The sequence below is a fragment of the Sinocyclocheilus grahami genome, unplaced genomic scaffold (assembly GCF_001515645.1).
Source record: "Sinocyclocheilus grahami isolate Dianchi unplaced genomic scaffold, SAMN03320097.WGS_v1.1 scaffold1002.1, whole genome shotgun sequence".
NCBI classification, from domain to species: Eukaryota; Metazoa; Chordata; class Actinopteri; order Cypriniformes; family Cyprinidae; genus Sinocyclocheilus; species Sinocyclocheilus grahami.
In genome coordinates, this window is record NW_015506181.1 from 322,995 (window position 1) to 332,040 (window position 9,046).

A 9,046-nucleotide genomic window follows, 5' to 3' on the forward strand; every position below is an offset into this window, starting at 1 on the left:
GCTCCCTTTGGTTGGACACTTGGAACTTCATTTATTTTATTGTAATTCTCCTTCTATTGATGTGGTGATACAATATGAAATCAGTTATTTGGTTTCTCGCGAAGAAAATTAATAAATAGGGTCATCGCCCATACACTCTAAAAAAAAGGTTTTTCAGCGGTTCTTTGGAGCGGTTAAGGTGCTATATAGCACCACTACTGTATAAAGAACCTGTTAAGCCCCTGTGTGATTCTTCAGCGGTTCTTTGGAGTTGATGAGGTGCTATATATCACCACCGTAAAACCTGTAAGCCCCTGTATAGTTCTTTAAAGGTTCTTTAACTCTCTCTTAGTCTCTTAGTTTAGTTGGGGAAAGGGTTAAAACAACATTAAAATACAGACTATTTCTTGACGATATAATTTTTTTTTTTGCCCCCAAGGTCCCCATAAGGAAATATTCCAGGGTCCCCACATGAGACCTTTGACCTCAGAAAAAAAGGACCTCTCCACAAACAGCAACACCAACTTCACACATTACTAACCAGTTAGACTTTATTTCTGGAGTATCTAAAACAGAAGTTCTTTATTGAGAATTAAGGTTTAGATGTTATTTATTTTTATTTATTTTTTACTTACCGTTTTGGTGAAAAGTTTTTGCTTTAGTTGTCTCTTGACCCTTGACTTTAATTTAAAGTTAAAATAAGTTTTTATTTGGCTGTTATAATCGTGCTTATAAAGAGCATATGTGATGGCAAGGCACTTAAGATAAAATCATTTCATGCATCTGAGTCTCTGGTTGCATTTGATCAAAATCTGTAGTTGTTTTATGAGTTTTAGGTTACTGCAGTTCTATGATACTACGTGACAATGTGAGAAAATTGTATAAACCACTTTTAGAATTATGGGTTATAAAGAGATTTCGATTCTGTCACTCATAGACATGAAGAATCAGCATGTGAATCTCAGCAATAGTGACACAATTTCTGATCATTTTGATATGATTTTTGAACATCACAAAACAGGGCAGTAAAAAAAGTCACAACAAAAATAAAAGCAAATAGTAAGAATAAAAGAAAGTACTAAGACAATGCAGCTGCATAATTTATTCATGTCGCAATGCATGCTGGGAGCCATGGATGAGTTATGATTGGTGCGCCATTGTTGAGAAAAAGTGCTATGTGGCACCTCTTATGGTTCTACATGACACCATTTGACAAAGGCGCTATATAGCACCTGTAAAAATAGGTGCTAAATAGCATTAAAAGTGGCTCCCCTATGATTACAAACCAAAGAACCGCTTTTAGTGCTATACAGCACCATTTTTTTAGAGTGTAGCCTTGTGGTTAGTGCGTTCATGGTGACCCGAGTTCGAATCCCGCCTCAAAGTCCTTTGCTGATCTTGCTCCCTTCTCTCCTCCCAGTGCTTTCCTGTTAGCGCTCCACTGTCCCCTCACAATAAAGGCATAAAAAGCCCATAAATATAACTTTAAAAAAAAAAAGAATTAATAAATAGGTTGCATTTAAAAGGTGACCTAACTTATAACTAAACCATTAACTACTTTATTTTCATTTTGAATGATCTTTTACACTTTTATTGCTAACAGTTTTCGTAAACACCTTGTGAAGTTTTTATTGGATTGATATAATCCTTCAAATATCTTGCAATTGACCATGTTTGACTTCAACGTTAAGCATGCAAAACACAATGATAATTACATTTTATCATTTAGGTAACACTTTATTTTGATTGTCCACTTTAGACATTCTACTAACAGTAAGTAACTTTGCAACTACGTGCCAACTAGCTGTCATTAGAGTATTAGAAGACTGTCTGCTTAATATCTTCTAACACTTTATTTTGATGGGTCCACAACATACTGACTATGAGAAACATTGCAAGTACTGTATATGTCAACTTATTCTACTAACCCTAAACTTAACCTAACAGTCTACCCTGAGAGTTTGTAGACATGTAGTTGCAAATTAATGAGAATTAGATGACATGTATAGTTGCAAAGTTGCTTAGTAGAATGTCTAAAGTGGACTGTCAAAATAAAGTGTAACCATCATTTTTATTAATTGTAACAATAACAATTGTATTTTCTCTTTTTGTTGTGCTACTACTGACACAAGACAGCAAATAAAACTGGCAGCCAAAAAAAGTTAAACAAAGCAGTTGCATAATTTCTTCATGCTGCAATGTCAGTAATGATTCAGTAATTCTGAATAGCTGTACTAAATCAAGAATAAATATAAAGTAAATTATCAAGTACTCTCTTTTTTAGTTACTAGAACTCTCGTGTAAGCATTTGTCAGTACAACATACTATTCCTATTTCACTTTTCTTGGTTTGCATGATTTTTTGAAGCCTAGCTAATTAGATTTTACAGTGTGGGGACAGTTTCAGTCAGGTTAATTCCTCAGTTTGTTTCTGAATTCATTTTTCAGGGGAAAGTACTTATTAAGTCAGATAACAAAGTCACCCAGTGATGGAGACTAGTGTGTTAAAAGAAGTAAAATCCTGATTGGTTAGAGTCCTATTTCTAAATGGTTCAGGTAATTAAATAGGGAACAAGAGGATCTCCAAGACAAAAGTTTGAGGTGATGCCACAGAGAAATCCCAATATATTGTCATTATTATATAAACACACATACACATCAAAAAATGAATTCCTAAATGAACACATATAACTAACGTGGCATCCGAGCACTTTTTGTAAGCATGAAAAGTTTGTTTAAAAAAAAGAGGGAGAAGAAGAAGCTGTCTGCTGAGCTATATTGTGTCTGATTTGGTCAAGCAATCTCAAAATACAGAATGAGTAACTGATGCTGTGAATTAACATAGAGGGTTCGTTCTAAATGACCCAACTGAAAGTGAGCATATTCACAAGGACTAGGATTGGAGTAAAAATGCTCAGAATTCAGCCCGAAGACAAACAAATACAGTGATCATACAGGGATGGGTCAGAACTGGTTTGAGGAACTTTTAAGCACTGTGCTTTCAAAGCGGTCTTTCTCAAACTCCCCTCAATTATGTAACTCAATATTTAAAGTCCCCCATATTGATTATCATATTTCCATTGGTATTTCTGCTGTAATACTTACAGTAAAGATTCTGTGAACTAGATGTTTCGCACCCACAATAATTCATTTCTAATAGTTTTGTACTTTTGAATGCAAGGATTACCCATGAGTCTTTAACCCTGCTCTTGGTAGAGTTTAGATCCAACCATAACCAAACACTCATGAACAAGCTAATCAAGGTCTTCAGGATTGCTTAAAAATCACAGCAAGGTGTAAAGCAGGTTGCAAATAAACTTCCAGATCTCCAGGAGCAGTGTTAAAGACCTTTGCATTAAAATGAATCACTCTATATCCAGGATATGCACACATTTTTTGTACACCTCTTGTAGCCTTTTCTTTGAGGATTTTGATTGTTTTGGGAAACAAAAGGTTATAGTCTATTTATTTGTACATTTATGAACAAAAATCTGTCAGTTACGGTCAATGTCTGGTGGACATGACTTAATTATACAGGGATTTTTAACAGCAACTACTCAGCCAGTCAATCATATAAGGCATATCAATAGAAGGCATAAAGGTGCAGCTCTTGTGAAACTGCTCTGAGCTTATCATGAATTCATCAGGGTAAATGACTCGCAGTGAGTCTCCATAAGATAAGTATGACACTGTAAATTAAAGATTCAGACTGATAAATGTAAGACTTCAGATGTAAACTGCTTAAGGCATTTAAGAAATTGATGTACTTTATTTGCAGCTATCTTCATAAAATGTAAAACATACTTTTACAAAAAAAAAGTGGTATATTTTTTAAAATAAAGGACTTCTGTGGCCCTATGCAGCACCATAGGTTTAAAACAACTCTTAATTTCAAGAATCTTAGAAAGAAAGATTATAAAGAGTAAATTTTTTTGGACACCCTCACTGTGCAGTAAAGGAATGAAAAGCATTAGTACATGTTTCACAACAAAATACTTGTTCTCTGTGGAATTTTAATTTATCTGCTGAAAAGTGAAAAAGTGAAAATAAATCTGCCCATGTATGTTCTCAGTGATATAAGCTTAACTGTGTGTGTGTGTGTGTGTGTGTGTGTTTATGTGGTTTATGAGGATTTGTATGACAATTTATAATGACATGGGTATGAAATAGGTATTACAATGTGAAGATGCTTATGAGGACACTTTCTGTGTCCCCATGATTCCAAAGGCTTAAAAAACATACTAAATTGACTAAATGGTGTTTTTTTTTAAAAAAAAATCTGAAATGCACAAAGTTTTCTGTAAGGGGTTGATTTCGGTGTAGGGAGATAGAAAATACAGTTTGTACAGTATAAAAACTATTACGCCTATGGAGAGTCCCCATAAAACAAAAACCAATGTGTGTGTGTGTGCGTGTGTGTGTTTGTTTGTGTGTGTGTGTGTGTGCGCATGTTTATGTGGTTTATGAGGACACAAATTTGTATAATAACATGGGTATGACATAGGTATTACAACGAGAAGGTGATTTATGAGGACATTTTCAGTGTCCCCGTAATTCAAAAGGCTTATAAATAATTCAGAATGAGTTTTTTTGAAAATCTAAGTGTGTGTGTGTGTGTGAATGTGCCGTGTGAAGGGTGGCGCACTGTAATTTTAAGGAATGCATGCACTAGTAAGGAATGTTGGATGCTGTACTGATAAACTATATCATTTGAATGCACACATTGGTTTAGATAAAAGTGTCTGACAAATGTATATAAAACAGATTTGTGTTCTGGATTATTTTGATGTTTGCATTGATTAAAAAATAATAATAAAAATTGACCAAAAAAAAAAAAAGTTTGCTATTATATTACAGTTTCCTTAGGCCAGTCTATTGGTTTCTGGCTATTTTGAAGCAGCCGCAGTAGTTATCTTCTACTAAAGAAGGTTCTCAAATCGCATCAAGCTTTAAGCTCTTTTTGGACCATTTATTATTTGGATAATAATAATTTGGATCATTTTTATTTTATTATTTTATCATTTTTATTTGGATAATTTGGAAAATAATATAATTTACTTTTTATTTATAATTTGGTTATATTTGTTCTGCTTTCAACCTCTGCAAATTCTAGTAGTTTCTTAAAGGTAAAAGAGGGTGGGATTTCAGGAATCCCCCTGAGGCCAAAATGAAAAAGCTTATCTAATTAAAATTTTGACTGAGACGTTTGTAGCCTCCTCTGTTGCTAAACAAATCAAGAAGTTGTTAAGACTTGTAGTTGTGACACAGCTTAGAGCTGTTTCCAAGCAGGTAAGACCTTTCTGACTGAATGCCAGACATACTATACAGACAGAAGAATAAAGAGTTTCGGTGTCAATGTTTCCAACGACTTTCTCATAAAAACACAAAATATAATGCTCTAATTATAAAAACTCTCTAAAATATGAATTGTTGAATAGAGAAAAACGTTTTTTTTTTTTTTGGTTTATTTCAATGAACCAAAAAACAGTTCTTTCTGCATCATCATATGTTAAATTGAATGACCTTCCTATAAGCTGAAAAGAAACTGATGCACAAACACAGAAATTTTCTGATTTTGCAAGATTTTGAACAAGATTTAACATCTAGTCCATACCTTGAAGTAGGAATCAAAAGAATTTACATGAACAAAAAAATCAATTTCTTTCTTTCTTTCTTTCTGATTGAATGGATCTTGTGGATCAGTGCTGACTCGTCTTCTGGATATGAAGATGGATCACAGACAGTTCAAATTCATTCATCCTTATTTCACTGTTTAATGATACAATGATACAACTAGAAGTGTTGGATGCTGCTATTTTGCACATTGTAATTTAGTCTTTATTTGTTAAAATGCACACCGTGTTCCATTGTGAGTATGATTTGTTAGGAATGGTTTGTGTTTTAGATAGTTCATTATAACTGTATAACACTATAACAGAAGTCATACTAAATCAATAGCTCAACGGCTGTTTCTTATTGCTGAGCCGAGCCAAGTGTCCCATTACAATTCTCTAGCGAGAAGACAAACAGCTCATTTAGGGGAGGATCTACACTCTAAAAAAAAAAGGTTCTTCAGTGGTTCTTTGGAGTGGTTAAGGTGCTATAGCACCTGTAAAAATAGGTGCTAAATAGCACTAAAAGTGGTTCCCCTATGATTACAAGCCAAAGAACCGCTTTTACTGCTATATGGCATCATTTTTTTTAGAGTGTATGCTAATAATGAATTTTCCGTCACCAGTCGTGGGTGACGTCTATCCCAATGCAACATCACAACCCGTTTGGAGAAACCCTTTCTGATTTATGGGGGAAATAAAAAAGGAATGGATGGATTTTTATTATTATAGGGTGGTTGTATACACACACTGCAGACACAAAATTACGCAAAAGAGTGATTCATTCACACATCTGGCATTGCTAGTTCAGATACTAAACAGCTGATAGAAAACACGTGACTTGACATGACACATGACACGTGTTGTCATGATGTATTATCTGTGGCAAATGACAGTGTTCAGTCAAATGGTTTATGGATCAGGTGATTGGTTAGATGCACAAGTACTGTGTAAAGTTTCCTGCAAGACCATGCATCCTCATGGATAATGTATAAGACAACACCAAAGCCTGTCATTTTAATATTAAGGAATAAAATCATATTTGAAAAGTTTTTTTTTTTGAATTAGGAACATTCTCACAAACCTCTTAGAATGTATCTTTATATACCTCCATAATTGCACTGTTGCTGACTGTTACTTACCCATAAACCTACCCCTACCCGTATCCAAACCCTAAAAGCAGCAAATGCTAAAGTGGCAAAGGTTTTGCAGAATAACAAGCAGACAATATGAACATTGTATCAAATGCTTAATTTTATAATGTAACGACATATTAGCTACACATAAGGGGTTAAGTCAAGTCTAGTCACCTTTAGGTCCCACTTTATATTAAATGGCCCTAATACCTGTGTACTTAATAACTAGATGTGTACATAGTATGTAACCCCAGTGTAAGTACACATTGGTACATAGTATCTACAGCTGTAATATTTCTGTAACTACAAACATGTAACAACCAGAATGGTTTGTGTAAGTACAAATGTGTGACAGGACATTGGTAACAACACTTTTTTCCACTTCACTAAGTACTCGTGTAACAGGAGTTATACAGTGGGTACGGAAAGTATTCAGACCCCCTTAAATTTTTCACTCTTTGTTACATTGCAGCCATTTGCTAAAATCATTTAAGTTAATTTTTTTCCTCATTAATGTACACACAGCACCCCATATTGACAGAAAAACACAGAATTGTTGACATTTTTGCAGATTTATTAAAAAAGAAAAACTGAAATATCACATGGTCCTAAGTATTCAGACCCTTTGCTGTGACACTCATATATTTAACTCAGGTGCTGTCCATTTCTTCTGATCATCCTTGAGATGGTTCTACACCTTCATTTGAGTCCAGCTGTGTTTGATTATACTGATTGTACTTGATTAGGAAAGCCACACACCTGTCTATATAAGACCTTACAGCTCACAGTGCATGTCAGAGCAAATGAGAATCATGAGGTCAAAGGAACTGCCTGAAGAGCTCAGAGACAGAATTGTGGCAAGGCACAGAGCTGTCCAAGGTTACAAAAAAATGTCTGCTGCACTTAGGTTCCTAAGAGCACAGTGGCCTTCATAATCCTTAAATGCAAGACGTTTGGGATGACCAAAACCCTTCCTAGAGCTGGCCGTCCGGCCAAACTGAGCTATCGGGGGAGAAGAGCCTTGGTGAGAGAGGTAAAGAAGAACCCAAAGATCATTGTGGCTGAGCTCCAGAGATGCAGTCGGGAGATGGGAGAAAGTTGTAGAAAGTCAACCATCACTGCAGCCCTCCACCAGTCGGGGCTTTATGGCAGAGGGGCCCGACGGAAGACTCTCCTCAGTGCAAGACACATGAAAAAACACCTGAAGGACTCCAAGATGGTGAGAAATAAGATTCTCTGGTCTGATGAGACCAAGACAGAACTTTTTGGCCTTAATTCTAAGCGATATGTGTGGAGAAAACCAGGCACTGCTCATCACCTGTCCAATACAATCCCAACAGTGAAGCATGGTGGTGGCAGCATCATGCTGTGGGGGTGTTTTTCAGCTGCAGGGACAGGACGACTGGTTGCAATTGAGGGAAAGATAAATGCGTACCCCAAGTAATGGGATATCCTGGACGAAAACCTTCTACAGAGTGCTCAGGACCTCAGACTGGGCCGAAGGTTTACCTTCCAACAAGACAATGACCCTAAGCACACAGCTAAAATAACGAAGGAGTGGCTTCACAACAACACTGTGACTGTTCTTGAATGGCCCAGCCAGAGCCCTGACTTAAACCCAATTGAGCATCTCTGGAGAGACCTAAAAATGGCTGTCCACCAACGTTTACCATCCAACCTGACAGAACTGGAGAGGATCTGCAAGGAGGAATGGCAGAGGATCCCCAAATCCAGGTGTGAAAAACTTGTTGCATCTTTCCCAAAAAGACTCATGGCTGTATTAGATCAAAAGGGTACTTCTACTAAATACTGAGAAAGGGTCTGAATACTTAGGACCATGTGATATGTCAGTTTTTCTTTTTTAATAAATCTGCAAAAATGTCAACAATTCTGTGTTTTTCTGTCAATATGGGGTGCTGTGTGTACATTAATGAGGAAAAAAAATTTACTTAAATGAATTTTAGCAAATGGCTGCAATATAACATCATCTCCAGTTGATATAACAGAGGATATGTAAAGTGGGAGGAGTTGGATCTCAAGTTGGTGGAGTTGGTGCACCACTGTAATACCAGTGTACTTACATGGTAACTCCTCAGGAACTGTCCACTTAATATAAAGTGTAACATTCTGGACACCAACCACAATTTATATGTAAAGCCTAACTTACTGACCGCTGCTGTGTAACATCAGAGTATTGACATGGTAAATCTAATGTAAAGTGTAACACCTTCTTTACCAAAAAGTGCTGTTAGTCCTGTTACACATTTGTACTTTTATTACCAAAAAGTCCTGTTAGTCCTGTTACACATTTGTACTTTCA

At 35.9% G+C, this 9,046-nt stretch overlaps 1 long non-coding RNA gene across 1 annotated transcript in view; it reads right to left on the bottom strand.

Moving 5' to 3' along the window:
• Positions 1–1,229: 1,229 nt before the first annotated feature.
• The window catches only part of LOC107565465 (uncharacterized), a 24,497-nt gene continuing 16,680 nt past the window's right edge, over positions 1,230–9,046 (bottom strand). Inside the window, exon 3 of the long non-coding RNA XR_001606378.1 lies at positions 1,230–1,314. This is a non-coding gene — a long non-coding RNA (uncharacterized lncRNA). The remainder of the gene's footprint in view (positions 1,315–9,046) is intronic.